Consider the following 16,216-nt stretch of genomic DNA (forward strand, 5'->3'; position numbering starts at 1 on the left):
ACAGTAGTTAATTACACTATTCATTATCTGTATCTTATCATGTTTTGATTATTCCATAAGTACATAGTTCATATATCAGTCATAACATTGATCTATTGGTTCTTGTAATCATCCGTTTATTAATCTAATGTTTCGTCATTCACCTTTTCATTCCGATCTGAACCTGATCGTGGCCTCTTGTTTAGAGCATCTCTGGAATGTAATTCAGATCCAGTTACAATTGTATTAACCTGCTCCTATTGGAGACAAGGACCCTGTCACTGTGACGTTGCTGTGAGTCAGATGAGAGATTCGACGGAAGATGAGAGATCCGACAGCTGACAACAGCATCATTTGTACAACAAGGCTGACAAACGCAATCACTGACAATAGCATGCGTGTCTATTGCTTCAAGATTAAGAGACAACAAATCAATTTACCTGTTCTCTGGGGATGATGAGCTGAGGGACAAAGTCCTTTTGAATCTCAATCTGAAGTCAAAATTGGTTGATGTATGCATTAAGTACTCTTGGTCACATATCACATGTAACAAAACATCTGCTATAAACAATTTAGTTTTCTTTTTGTGACGTCTATGTAACTGATATTCATTCACACATATAGTTTAAGATATCAATTTTGATTTTATCCTTAAAACACTCTTCTGTTTTAAAAATGAATCAAGAAGAGATTCTGACGAACGAATGCAATCAATATATTTCGTTCTGAAATGATTTCCATTGTCCAATGTTGAGAGAGCGACAATTGTTACAGCACGTTGTCAGTAGAAGATATAGAATTGAGAATGAGATCAGGCTCAGCACATGAGTGATGATTTAAGCTAGGTTTATTTAGCTAATGGTTTAGAGTTATTGAATGTTTTAAAGGGGAGAATGTGTTTCGAGAGATTATTAAGGCATTTGTATGGAACATGTCTTCATCAATGTTCGTGATCGCCTCTGTTGTGTAGTGGACAGATCGTCTGACTGGAGAACTTAAGGTTCGATTCCCGGCCTGGTCAGTCCGTATTCTGTGTCTGAGTGGGTATTCATAGGAAACTGGGGCCTGGTATCTCAGTGGGCTAGCACCGCCGTTAGTCCTGACTAGTACAAGACTAGTACTAACCCATTTCACCTCAAAACCTCATCAATGTTCGTGTTGCAACGCTAGGATGTATTTTGTGCTAATGATAAGTCAGTGTCAGTTACATGTGCCTTCAATGTCAGCTGTATATGTTGAATGTATAGCGTCAGTCGCGGTTTCTAAGATGACAGTAATGATTATATATGGGCGATATATGTCCCGCAGGTGAAGAAAGTATCAGCTGTATGCCTGGATATACACCCTCAGTGATATGGATGTCCGTAAAGTGTGTGCATATATCAGGTGTTGATGGCCAAGGCCGACATTCCTTCAGCATGGGTATGGAAGCGTTGATTTATGGTCATCCTGGTGCAACTCAACTGGATTAGACCAGTATTAGCAAAGCAGTTTCAGGTTCTGTTAAATAGTACCGTTATTCGTTCTTCACACATTCACATTCATTCTGCCTCTCAGTTGAAGGGGCGGTCGGGTAGCCTAGTGGTTAAAGCGTCCGCTCGTCACGCCGAAGACCCGGGTTCGATTCCCGACATGGGTACAATGTGTGAAGCCCATTTCTGGTGTCCCCCGCCGTGATATTGCTGGAATATTGCTAAAAGCGGCGTAAAACCATACTCACTCACTCACTCAGTTGAAGATTTTACGGGCGATGGTTTAGTATATTGGTTAAAGCGGTCACTCGTCACAACGGATACTCGGGTTTGATTTCCAAATTGGGTACAATATATGAAGCTCATTCTTGACCTTATATGACTGGCATATATAAGAAATAAACGATAAGTATGTGCTGTAACACTGCCGTACCGGACCGTGTGGTATTGTGTGCTGGAATGATAAGGCGTGGCGTGGTTGCAAATTCCTCCAGATAATACAAAGTATTTATGAGGACAATGCTCTGGATTCTATGTTTACATATCTAACCATTCACGTATTGTCAGTGGTCGTGGGGCGTTCGACATTGGGAACAGTATCCCCCAATAAACATAACAGAGGTGCACACTTGCTACTTTTTATAAGGGTCCCGTCACAGGCTACGATTATCGTAAGTCCATGGTAAAGAAGTACATTCCGATCGCTACCATCGCTTTGTGGAACGATCCCTCCAAAGGTGGCTAGGAGACATCACCAAAATACAACTGCATGATCACAATGCCTTTTACACCAGTGTGACCAATCGGTTACATGACGTCACAATCAAACAACATCACTGCTCTATCTGCCATGGGGGGCACGGGTGGCCCAGTCGTCTTAGGCGCCGCGATTCGCTGTGCAGAGTTGCGACCCTTGGGCACGCCAGAAACCTATGATTTTGGGTTCGAATCCCTGTTCGTCCCAATTATGTTTCTAGGTTTGTCAGCACCATACCCGTGCTCGTGGGTTTCACCGAAAGGGTAAACGTCTGAGACCTGCATCACTTCGGGCTTTCCTCCCACATTAAGCTGACACTCCGTGATATAACTGGAATACTGTTAAAAGCGGGTTTAAACCCAACTCACTCACTCAACTCTATCTGCCATGAAAGCTGATTGGCTGTACTGTGTACAAACAAGACACAGGTTATGTAAGAGATAAAAGAGACTGGGAGTTGTTTATCGTACAGTAAAGCAATGCAGGGAGAATAAACCAGGAAGGGGCGCAGCAAGACATCAACATTGTGTACAGCTTTTATCAGCATAAAAACGTGAAGATCCGGGCTAGAAAAGTTCTTCAGCAAACCATGCTTGTTATAAAAGACGACTATGCTTGTCGTAAGAGGCGACTAACGGGATCTGATGGCTAGGCTCGCTGACTTGATGCATGTCATAGTGTCCCAATTGCGTGGATCGATGCTCATGATGTCAGTCACTAAATTGTCTAGTCCAGACTCAATTATTTACAGACCGCCGGCTTGTAGCTTGAATATTGCTGCGTGCGGCGTTAAACAACAAACAAAAAAAAAACAAATATTTCAGGATATTGATAAACTGTGCAAACCTAAACTGTGTTACCTTTATTTTAATAATTATGACGCCCTAAATAGAATTTGACCTCGGCAATGTCGAACAAGTTCATTTTATGAACAGGTGGACTACGTTTGGTATTTCACGCATATTCTCACAATTCTCAAGTCTATTATCTGTACTTTTTCTCCTAATACCGATTGTCATATCTCTCCCATTTGTGGATGCGATCTTTCAGCCAATGCGTTTACTTGTGTAGCCCAGCTACATCTAGGGGGAACAACTCACTTGACACTTCCCTCTCAAAATAACGTCGTCCAACATAAGACGTCATCAAGTTGGGAGCGCATATTCTCCAGGAATGACGTCATGATAGAACAACGTTTTAATTCTAAGATGCTTTGCTGAAAGATCAAAGGCGCCGACTGTACTTTATCCTGCGATAAAGTACACTTTTTGAGTTTCGTCATTATGGACTGACGTCATGGCGTTGTTTAAATTACCTTCCCTGTTATCTAACATATCCTTGGTAACATCGTTCTTTCATTGCCGTCAAGCAAGATGGCGCATCCACATAAAGTTTCGGTAAAATAGTTTCTTTAATCTAATATTTGTATGTTATTACTTTGAAAGAAATAAGGCAAGATGATGTCACCCGTCTCTCATGCCGCAGGCTTATCACAAACATATTTAAATCATTGTTTCCATGCTACAGCAGTCACACATGAGTCTGAGGTGTGCGCTGGAGCCTCCGAATGATGTCTGTCTCTGAACTTATGAATGGGTCAACTGCAGTCTACTCCAAAGGAATAAACAATCATTGAAATGTACACCTGTTGCTCAGCGTACGGCATTTAGCAACATACTGTAGTCAAACAAAACGGCCGTTCTATTGCTCTTCCTCCGCCATGTTTGTCCCACGGCGCCATATCTCGCCCCAGGCCGGTTACGGCATCATGTAACGCATTCAACTCTTTAAGCACAAAACATTTGTATTTCAAGGCTTGCAGTTTCCTAGCATCAGTGAGGTGAGATGAAATTGGGTTTAACGTCGCGTCCAAGATTATTGCACTTATATAGCGAAGTGCATGCACGTGTGTATGTGTGTGTGTCTGTGGCTGCTTGTACTAGTCCGGACTGATGCCGATTTATAGTGCTAACCCACTGAGATACCATGCCGCAGTTTAACATGAATACCCCACTCAGACACAGTATACTGACTCCGAGCCGACCAGTCCTTGTTTTAGCCACTTGTATGACGCGGCCGGGGATCGAACCCAGGACCTTCCGCGCTCCAGGCGGACGCTCTACCTCTAGACCACGGAGGCGGCCTCTAACATTCATTGTGGAAACAAAGGTGCAACTTGTACGACAGTAAACACCTCAACTCACAACACCCACCGGCACCGAACTTCGGTTGGTTTGGTTTACATCGTTTACATTGTGGAATGTTTCGAGTCACGTGTTTTTTTTACGGAAATTAATATAAAACCTTAAATTTATAAATCATACTTATTGCTGCAAGAGATCATGGATAACCGCACGGATAATGAAATATGAAGTTTTTAAATAAGAAACTACCCATTTTAGTAGTGTTGTATCATGTTCGAAACGTAAACATGTCGCTCAACATAAAGGGTGCTGACGACTTGGTGGAAGAGCCCGTCAGTAAGCCCTGTTCGAAGATTTTCACTTTATGTCACGTGTCATCATCATGGGTTTAATATTAAGCCCAGGTAAAAAACAGATTAATCTTGAAATCGGCATATCCGGGGGTAGAGCAAACTTTATTTCTTAAACCGCGCCTCGGTCCTCATTGCCTTTTGTGACACACCGTAACGAATTTATTATGCCGAAAAATTAACTGTAATTTACACTATTTGGTATCCTTATCGCACATGTCATGTCAAAATAAAAACTTGACCCTTACAACCGATACAAATGAGAGGAACAGTACATACGTTTCCGATACAATGCTTTGATGTAAACACAAACGTTAACAATGGAATATATAATGTTCTAAATGTAAACGTCTTAAGAAGTATTATAGCTAAAATGAATAGAATTATCATAAAAATGTCCACATGTTATCAGAAATCTGCGGGGCACTGTAACTTAATAGCATCCCTCTTTTTCCTAACGACTGGCTGTTATCTAATCTATTGTAATATGATGCCATTGGTGTCATGTTTCTTGTTTGTCACGTCATCCTTTATTATGTTCTATGACGTTGCTATCAGTGACCGCCATTTTGTCCCTATATTTTTATTAATAAGTCACGAACGTGGTTTCTTTAACTCTTAATGTCTCCGCACATAACAATTAATTATATTAAAACACCAAACAGTGTCGAATAACAAATTTATGTACCGTGATTTTCATGTGGGGTTGGTGTTGGAAAATCCAAAATTGTTACTGATGATATACGGTCTCATATGAGGTCAATAACAACCATTTTGGATTTTACTGACGGTGTACGGGCTCATATGGGGTTAGTAGTTCTGCTCTCTGATTGGTCAATCTCACTTTGAGGCATAATAATGATACACACCGTGTGACATAAAACGTAATCACTGTTAAAATATACATTTTACTTCCGGATTCATCATGCATTAGTTTGATTCTTTTATTTGCATATTTTATATGATGCATATAACACAAATTCAGTAACACAACTACTTACTGTACGAAAATACTGAATATATAGACGTAATAATTACGTTGAGATATATCGTAAGTCGTAGATGGTAGTAGCTGTATCTACGAAATAGATCAACTGACTGGTGTAGAACATGTTCTTCATCGTCTAGCTGATGTCCTGTTCAGATATTGTGAACATAGAGCGTTGTAAAGGTGTCAAATTAGGAACGTGTACCAATGTGGTTTATCAATGAATAAAAGCGACAAAACACATTTCATAATCGTAAGAAATATCTATAAGAAAGCTTCGTCTCAGTAAGATTCCGATTATATCAACAGCATGCGTTTATGAGTTTAACATCAAGCAGTGATGATACAAGATGTTCGAGGAAAGGTGAGCGTATCCTGTCCCATCGGTGACACCAGTCACAGACACATGCAAATGCAAGTCAATTCTTCACCTGAGAAAACTCGGGATCATATGGTACAAGTCAAAATAGGAAATTGCACCAGACATCATTTTGTCACTGATGCGTCATATGTAGAAATGTCCTCCCTGATCAAAAGAATGTTTTTGCGAGAGTCGTATGGCGCTCTTTGAAATCATCGTAGAAAGGGCATACACGAATTTACCTCAACATTTTGAGCTATGTGGAGACCAGTGTATTTATAAGGAACATAAAACATAAATTTATCACTTGACAATATGTTAACAACATCAGAAACTACATGTGTAGGATCATATCCAAACTTCCGTTCTCATCAGGAGAAACATTGGAAAATGCATTTATCTTTACATAGGGACACGTATCGCATCATTCTAGCATCCTGCCCTTTCTCCGATAGAGATAGGAATATGTATTCCATGATTAAAACAAGTTTGACATATACTAACAAGTTCTTATAACAATTTGATCTTTCCTATCTCTGCCATGGCTTGAATCAAAAGAAGATTATCAAAAACGTAGACGTAATATTATGATACGCCGATGGCTGATGCCAGATTAATGATTAAAGGCGATCTTAACGGCCTCACTAGCAATGTTGTACATGTATATATCAGTAGAAGTTTTGTCTTAGCTTGAATGTAGATCAGTAACGTGAGTAACTAGATAGTATGCATGTAGCCTTAATCAGTAATGTTGGTGACGATACTTGTTATGTGTGGAGACAAAATCAGAAATGTGGGTGACGATACTTGTTATGTGTGGAGACAAAATCAGAAATGTGGGTGACGATACTTGTTATGTGTGGAGACAAAATCAGAAATGTGGGTGACGATACTTGTTATGTGTGGAGACAAAATCAGAAATGTGGGTGACGATACTTGTTATGTGTGGAGACAAAATCAGAAATGTGGGTGACGATACTTGTTATGTGTGGAGACAAAATCAGAAATGTGGGTGACGATACTTGTTATGTGTGGAGACAAAATCAGAAATGTGGGTGACGATACTTGTTATGTGTGGAGACAAAATCAGAAATGTGGGTGACGATACTTGTTATGTGTGGAGACAAAATCAGAAATGTGGGTGACGATACTTGTTATGTGTGGAGACAAAATCAGAAATGTGGGTGACGATGCAAGTAATGTATGTTGGTTAGTTGGTTAGTATGTTGTTTAACGCCACACTCTGCAATATTCCAGCTATATGACGGAGGTCCGTAAATAATCGAATCTAGACCAACGATCAAGTGATTAATATCATGAACATCTATTCACGCAATTGGGATCGATGACATGCATCAACCAAGTCAGCGAGTCTGACCACCTGATCCCGTTAGTCTCCTCTTACGACAAGCATAGTCGCTTTTTACGGCAAGCATTGGTTGCTGAAGACCTATTCTACCCCGGATCCTCACGGGTCACTAATGAATGCAGCTAGATCAGTAAAGTGTGTGTCATAGGTCAGTAGTGAAGTACAGGTATGTATATGGTAAGTGTTTGGCAGAGAATGAAATGGTGGGACTCCAGCTACCAATTGACAAGAGTCCATATGAACCATGATCAGGAAACAGTCAGTTAACATATTAAGTCTCTCTTTGGGTCACCTATAATGCTCTAATAGATGCAGATTTGCTTTGGCATTTGTAAACGGTACTGCTGTTGATTAACCGAATATAAAGATGACTCAGTGCACATGACTGGGACAATATTGCTCTACAAGCAGATCTAAGCCTAGGAGACGGAAATGACTAAATGGTAGATGCTATTGACATGATAGGGCTAAGTGCGCCTGGTAATCTCACTAAACGTATGCACGGGCATCAATGACCCACAGAAATACACAGCGTGATACCATTTTGATCCTTTTTCACAAACAGAAACTTCAAAGGAAATTTGCTTGATGAAAACAAGATAAGCAGCGACCTGGAACCCACCCAGATTCCAGTCTTCTTGGACCCGAGAGCTTGGCAATATCTGCCCTGCACGGACAATGAGATTTGCAGAAAGTGAAATTGATTCTGTACTAGCGGAGCGATCAATGGAGACAACAGTGAGTGGTACCGCCGGTCTGGAGTGGGAGTTGGTCTGGAAGCCTTTTTTGTGCTCTTCTGGGTAATATGTCTGTATGTCTTGAAGGGTCGTCCCGAAATAGGCTCGGAACACATCTCTGCTTGTGTATGCAATAAATAGAGGGCCCTGCAGTAAAGGACAACTTTTCCTTCTAGACAGTGGTGTAACCGTGGTGTAATGGCTCAATGATTCGGCTTTAGAATGGTCGATACAAACTATTATTTGGATGAATAGACAATACAATACTGCTGGTACAAAAAAGTAGTTCCTTGCGACAGATCTACATATTTGCATCTTTTGAGCTTTAAATGTTGAGAATTAGGAGTAAAAAAGTAGACTTTAACGTCGCATTCAACAACATACATTGGTACCGACATGGGAACACTCGAATATGTACCTATGTAGACGCCAACCTCGATCTATTGTGAAGTAATTACCACCGAATCGCCCCATAGACCTCAGCCCCAATTTATGCGACAAACACAATGAAAACGCGACTTTGTTTTCTCGACTGATCCTCTAAAGTCATATAAGTTTACAGTGCCGGCAATATCGGTATCAGTATTATGGCCACGTCACTTCGCTTGTCTCAACTTCGAGTAAACGAGATTTCACCGCATAATGCAAAACGTCAATACTAAGGAATAACCAGCCTCTATTTTGCGTAATATGTTTAGTAGCCTTTTATATTCCCTTTGGCCTAAAAGGCTAATTAACGGTGAAAATGATATGAATGGATAATTTAATGTTACAGATGACACCGGGTGTTCGCGAGAAGGGTAAGTTTGGCCTGCTCACCTATAGCACCCACCACTCAGACAGTTTGCATAAAAATGTATGTGACAAATGAAAGTCCAAGTGGACAGAACACGTATACAGTACACAATATGTCGACCCATTTTAGGAATCGAACCCGTACGTTCGACGTAACGAGCGAACACTTTAACCACTGGGCTACCCCACCGCCCCTGTAATATAAGAACCACAAATATAAAGATGAAATTGTTACAGGGTGTGACCGTGCTGATTGTTTGTCGTCGTGCTTGATCGGCTTTTGTAATGCGATTCGCTATTGTTATGTCTGGATATTGATAGACACCGCTGAGATGTAACTGTTATGTTGATGTGGCGTAAAATACAGTCTGACTAAATAAACAAACGTTAACAGCATGTCAGGTTGACGACGGCAGATTTGATGTACAACAACCATTTCGACTGTACGGAGGTGTAGTTCTATTCTAATATAACTGACACAAGAAACGAATCCAATCATAGCTCTCACAGTCTTGGCTGAAATTTAAACCATCCGCTGGATTATCACAACAATGTCCGTTTCCCGACAGTCTTCCCACCTCTGTTGACGCACAGGACATGATGCTATATCCGGCTACAGATCCATCACGTAACACAAATACATGCCTGTGTTACACTTGTTAACGCATGGGGGTGGTTCGGATAATCATGATGTGTGCATTTATCATACAGACGTCTTTCGTTTCTCTTAAGCAAATGAGTTGATGACCATAGCATGCTGGCGTATTATCAAATTTATGAGTCATTATGTGTATTAGTGGGTCCGTTATCCCTTTCTGTGTGTTATTCTACGTCAGATCATCAACACATTTCTTTTACATCCTACAGGCTCCACCAGCGTCAAGATCCAATACTCTTAGATCTTTGGCTTCGGAGTACGTGATCGTGCACAGATTCAAGGTTGTTATCTGCAAGCTACGTCTTTCGTCATCCCCTCCCAACGAAGATACTTCAAATGCACCAAGTTCCTGCAAACTGCCTCACATCGCGTCGACACGACCATACTTACAAAATATTCCATTATTATCCAAAAACAATTTATCAAATTGGACTCCTCTTTGTTTATGTTGTATCGATTACGCCCGGTATGCTGCATAATGATTACGTGAGACTTCAATCACTTAGATAATAATACATTTCCCTTGTCATACCATTAATTCTGCAACACATCGCTCAAACTCACTGCAAATGAGATCACGGAAATCAGAAGTCGCAGAGACGCGTGCATGTACAATGTGATATGTAAATGTATTGCATATATCACTTCATAAGGAAGGAACCCAACTACCACCGCCTTGATTTCTTATTATACCTACACTTAACCAACGTATAATCAATCTATCGCATCGCTCTTAGACTGAGTATTACGAAACGCTGTGCTTCCAAAATAGGTTTTCCAGACAATCTATGGAGGGTTGGCTTTATTGCTGAAATGTAGCCTCGCTCTCTCCCTGAGTACAAGAAGAGCACCTCTCTCCCCTTACTGGCGGATGCTAAGGGGACTTTGGGTTTCGACAAGTTGTCCGAGGAATCGAGTTACCCTAATCAAATAAATGTGCTCCTGCATTGCCCGAAAATTGTACTGATCCTTCGATGCTCACGAAGGGAATTAAACCATGAGATGAAATTAGAAAACGTAGCGAGACCTGTTTTGTATTTCGATTACCAATGATGAAACGTGTATAGTAACGAGGCTCATATCGAGCCACACAAGCCATCCATGCACATGCGTGGGGGAATTAGAATTGGCTGTATACATTGTCGTGTAGATGTTGCGTTCTACGTTAGACACGTTGCTGTCAGAATTGATAAATTATATCAACAATAGCCCGCTTCTAAAATCAGCATCACAATGTATCTCTTCCTGCAGGCACTGTCATTGGTTTAGTATCAGGCACTTGTTTAGTATCACTTCAGTCAGTCAGGAGAAGTATCACTTCCTGCAGGCGCTGGTTTAGTATCCCTTCAGGCAGCTAGGGTTGGTATATCTTCCTGCAGGCACTAGCTTAGTATCACTTCAAACTGGGGGTGGTGGTATCTCTTCCGACAGGCACTGGTTTAGTATCACTTCAAGCAGCTTGGGGCGGTATCTCTTCTTTCAGGCACTGGCGTATTATCACTTCAGGCAGTAAGGGGTGGTATCTCTACCTGCAGGCACTGGTGTATTATCACTTCAGGCAGTGATAAGTGGTATCTCTTCCTGCAGGGACTGGTTTAGTATCACTTCAGACAGTGAGGAGTGGTATCTCTTCCTGCAGGCACTGGTGTATTATCACTTCAGGCAGTGAGGAGTGGTATCTCTTCCTGCAGGCAATGGTGTATCACTTCCGACAGTGAGGAGTGGTATCTCTTCCTGCAGGCACAGGTGTATCACTTCAGGCAGTGAGGAGTGGTATCTCTTCCTGCAGGCCAAGGTGTATTATCACTTCAGGCAGTGAGGAGTGGTATCTCTTCCTGCAGACACTGGTGTATTATCACTTCAGGCAGTGAGGAGTGGTATCTCTTCCTGCAGGCACTGGTGTATCCCTTCAGGCAGTGAGGAGTGGTATCTCTACCTGCAGACACTGGTGTATTATCACTTCAGGCAGTGATGAGTGGTATCTCTTCCTGCAGGGACTGGTTTAGTATCACTTCAGGCAGTGAGGTGGGGTATTTCTTCCTGCAGGCACTGGTGTATCCCTTCAGGCAGTGAGGAGTGGTATCTCTTCCTGCAGGTACTGGTGTATCGCTTCAGGCAGCGAGGAGTGGTATCTCTTCCTGCAGGGACTGGTTTAGTATCACTTCAGGCAGTGAGGAGTGGTATCTCTTCCTGCAGGGACTGGTTTAGTATCACTTCAGGCAGTGAGGAGTGGTATCTCTTCCTGCAGACACTGGTGTATCGCTTCAGGCAGTGATGAGTGGTATCTCTTCCTGCAGGGACTGGTTTAGTATCACTTCAGGCAGTGAGGAGTGGTATCTCTTCCTGCAGGGACTGGTTTAGTATCACTTCAGGCAGTGAGGAGTGGTATCTCTTCCTGCAGACACTGGTGTATCACTTCAGGCAGTGAGGAGTGGTATCTCTTCTTGCAGGCACTGGTGTATCACTTCAGGCAGTGAGGAGTGGTATCTCTTCCTGCAGGGACTGGTTTAGTATCACTTCAGGCAGTGAGGAGTGGTATCTCTTCCTGCAGACACTGGTGTATCACTTCAGGCAGTGAGGAGTGGTATCTCTTCCTGCAGGCACTGGTGTATTGCTTCAGGCAGTGAGGAGTGGTATCTCTTCCTGCAGGCACTGGTGTATTATCACTTCAGGCAGTGAGGAGTGGTATCTCTTCCTGCAGGGACTGGTTTAGTATCACTTCAGGCAGTGAGGAGTGGTATCTCTTCCTGCAGGCACTGGTGTATTATTACTTCAGGCAGTGAGGAGTGGTATCTCTTCCTGCAGGGACTGGTTTAGTATCACTTCAGGCAGTGAGGAGTGGTATCTCTTCCTGCAGGCACTGGTGTATCACTTCAGGCAGTGAGGAGTGGTATCTCTTCCTGCAGGCACTGGTGTATTATCACTTCAGGCAGTGAGGAGTGGTATATTTCCTCGTGCTCAATGTTTGACATTTCGTGACGGAAAGACGTTTGGCATCACTTCCTGCAGCCAATGGCACGCTTACCCGTCTTACAGACAATGATTTATACTGCTTACTGAGATAATTGTTAGGTACACCCAAATTCAGTCAATTACACGGTTAGATATCTTGCCGACAAGTGCAAGACATTTCTTCATTAAGCTGGTGTTACGGTAACTAACCTGGAAAGTATTATGATGGTTCTGTGATTTTATGTTTGGTTAAAGTGCTGAAGATGATGTTGTGTTGTCTGTTTTCCTATACGAACACCATTTAATCCAGATTATTTATTTAATGAATCGTGATGCAGAACGTGACACTGCATTGATTGTGTGATAAAAGGACTTGGTATAAGTGACATATTAAAATAATGCCACATGCAAGACCAATATGTTAACTGAGGAAGACATCCGCCCAAACATGAATCAGTACTATCAACGTTTGGCTTGACTCTAAAAAATGAAGACATGTCTATCCCTCATTTGTACTGGATTCTAACGCTTCACAGAAATCCATACAAAGAGAGAGATATGGCTGGGTCCAGTAAATGTACCACCACACCCCTACATCAAGAATTAACCATGATCCTTAATTCAATCAAGGAAGGACTTTCTATAAATTCACAGAAAGTATTGAGACAAGTGGAATATCATGTGGATTTTCAAAAACGAACCAAATTCAATTCTGTCAAAATATTTCTTTTTTCAACTTTGTACATCCCCATCCCACATGACAAACTTAAGGGAAAACTTCAAACCTTTGTCCATGGGGCACTTGTTACAAAACGTGGTGACCATAGATACAGTTATATATCTATCTTCAGAAGTTCAGGTCAATTCGTTAAAATAAAAGCAAATGAAGTTTACTGAGAAAAGAATTTCAGGATAAAACATCTAGGCACGTAAGCATCCCCATGGGCACCTAATACTTCCCTTTATGATGATCGGTTTATTTATGCATATGAATCGGAATTTCTGCTGGGATTGGCAAAGTTAAACGGTAACTTGGCCAATACTTATTGTTCAATAACCACCAAATAGCCAGTTCCCTTCCATTGATTTACCCACCTGAACAAGAAATAAAGGAAACCAGTGAGACCGCCTAATATGTTTCATATTTAGATCTATGCATAAAGATGGGCAAAAATCTCTCCCCACAAGACGGTATCACTAGAGGGATGACTACAACTTTCCAACAGTAAACTTTCCCTTAATGTCGAGCAATATTCCTGCAGCACTAGACTTTGATGTTTACATTTCACAACTTTTGAGGTACAGCCGAACATGCTATTTATTGTTCAGAAGTTGTTTGATCAAGTTTACAAAATTCAAGGCCTCAGTAAAGCTTTCAAAACGATTTATGGTGGACATGTAGAGGACATTAACACATTTGACGCATCAGTGACAAAAATGACGTCCGATGCAATTTCCTATTGTGACTTGTACCATATGTAGTATTTTCAGGTGAAGAATTGACTTGCCTTTGCATGTGTTTGGGACGGGTGTCACAGGTGAGTCAGGATATGCTCACCTTTTCGCGAACACCCGGTGTCATGACTGTTTGATACTGACTCATAAAGACATACTCGTACGGACATCAGTGCTTGTTTAAACAACAATTACAGTGAATTAAGTCACTTGTTATTGATGTACTTCGTTTTAATATGGAGCGGTCGAGTGGCCTAGTGGTTAAAGCGTTCGCTCGTAACGCCGAAGACCCGTGTTCGATTCCGGACAAGTATACAATGTGCGAGGCCATTAGTGGTGTCCCCAGCCCTGATACTGCTGGCATATAGCTTAAAGCGGCGTAAAATCATACTCACTCACTCACTCACTAGTTTTAATACGTTGATAATAAATGAAGGTACCCCGTAAAGCATGGTACTCTAGGACAACACGAAATGTTTGTTGTTTAAAACCTCTCTCAGTACTTTTCAAGCTGTATGACGGCGGTCCGTTAATGGTCTAGTGATTGACATCATGAGCAACGATCTACGTTTACAGTTCGGGTGCTGACAGTCAAAAGTGACATTTATGTCGGTTATCTGACGATTGTTTGTACTTTGTTTTCTTTCGACATCAATTGGAATTACTCGTACTAGTCATCGCCAAAGACATTTGTGCAGCAATAAGTCAGTCACTAGCAGGCCGCTTATTGATATTTGACCGTTGCCTTTCAAACATGCATTCATCTATATTGAGCCTGGAGGAATATGAAACATATGACATTGGGTATTTCCGGGAAAGAGAAACTGTAGGGAAATCAAGAAGCTGTTATTGAACAATACAGATCCTGCATGTTGAATAGATTTATAACAAACGCTGCTGACAGCTAGTACCTCAAAACTGAGGGGTTAAAGGGATACTTTGGTCACCGATATGAGTCAGTGAGACTCACACTATTGTACGACAGCTAGATCCGATGTTCATCAGGTGGTGATTCCAATTAATTTAATTTTACATTTTCTTTACGCAAATGATAAATATCATGCCGCGTTAATTAACTTTACTCATACTTTCATATAATTTAAAGCAGACGTGATTTATCATATATATCTAGTAATTTAATATTTTCGATTAAAATATGTTTGTGACAAACTGTGCATAAAGTGGAGACCGTTTAAAATATATTGAATTTCTTATTAAAACTACATTTTAAAATCAAGATAGAGAAAGCACTACCTGCCTAACATCTGGTAATTGTTTGTTATTTGTGAACTGGGGCACGGGTGGCCCAGTCATCTAAGGCGCCACAAATTGTTATGCAGAGTTGCGTCCCCTGAGCACGCCAGAAACCTAGGATTGTAGGTTCGAATCCTGGTTCGCACCGATTATGTTTCTAGCTTTTTCAGCACCATACCCGTGCTCGTGGTTTTCGCCGAAGTGATAAACGTCTTAGACCTGCATCACTTCGGGCTTTCCTCCCACATGACACGTCGTTATATAACTTGAATACTGTTCAAAGCGGCGCTAAACCCAACTCACTCACTTATTTGTGAACAATTAATACTAACGACTTTCTGAAAGATATTCAATTCAGTTATGTTTCTATTAATAGTTAACTCAACCTTTCATTGAACAAAACTGGTAAGCTAATGTTATCGTGGGATCGGAGAGATATTGAAAATTAAGAGCCCATTTTGATAATGATGCCCTGTAATTACATATTGACAGTCACACGTTAATGATATACTATCAGAACTGAGACATTTGCATGAAACACTTTCGATAAAGAACCATTTTCACACAAACATGACTATCAAGGAGTATTTTTGATAAGTTATAGACTGTAATAAACTACCCTTGTACATACTGGGGTATAGTCACGTACTGTGGAATCTCTTTAATCCGGTGGTATCGCCCACAATACAGTTGTCTGGATAAACAAATGAATGTGGGGTATCCTCACTAGCAGATTCAATCTATATCACAGCGCGTCAGCTTAGAGAAGACCCAAGCAGTGATGATTAACACACATTGTTATCAGTTTGTAAACGCGTAGTATGTCTCCCAGATCCAGGAAAATACATTAAAACACGAACCAAACTCAAGTCTAGAATTATTTGGTAAATCTAGATTGCCGAATCTCGATTACTTGAAGACCGCCACGATACTGCTGGCGTCAAT

At 41.3% G+C, this 16,216-nt stretch overlaps 1 protein-coding gene across 1 annotated transcript in view; it reads right to left on the bottom strand.

Moving 5' to 3' along the window:
• LOC139468968 (potassium/sodium hyperpolarization-activated cyclic nucleotide-gated channel 3-like) overlaps positions 1 to 16,216 on the bottom strand; it is a 181,846-nt gene that overhangs the window by 99,793 nt on the left and 65,837 nt on the right. The window contains exon 2 of the mRNA XM_071251199.1: positions 420 to 470. The gene's annotated coding sequence lies outside the window, so the exon portion shown is untranslated. The remainder of the gene's footprint in view (positions 1 to 419; positions 471 to 16,216) is intronic.

The sequence above is a fragment of the Haliotis cracherodii genome, unplaced genomic scaffold (assembly GCF_022045235.1).
Source record: "Haliotis cracherodii isolate W230 unplaced genomic scaffold, xgHalCrac1.p SCAF_1, whole genome shotgun sequence".
Classification (NCBI taxonomy): domain Eukaryota; kingdom Metazoa; phylum Mollusca; class Gastropoda; order Lepetellida; family Haliotidae; genus Haliotis; species Haliotis cracherodii.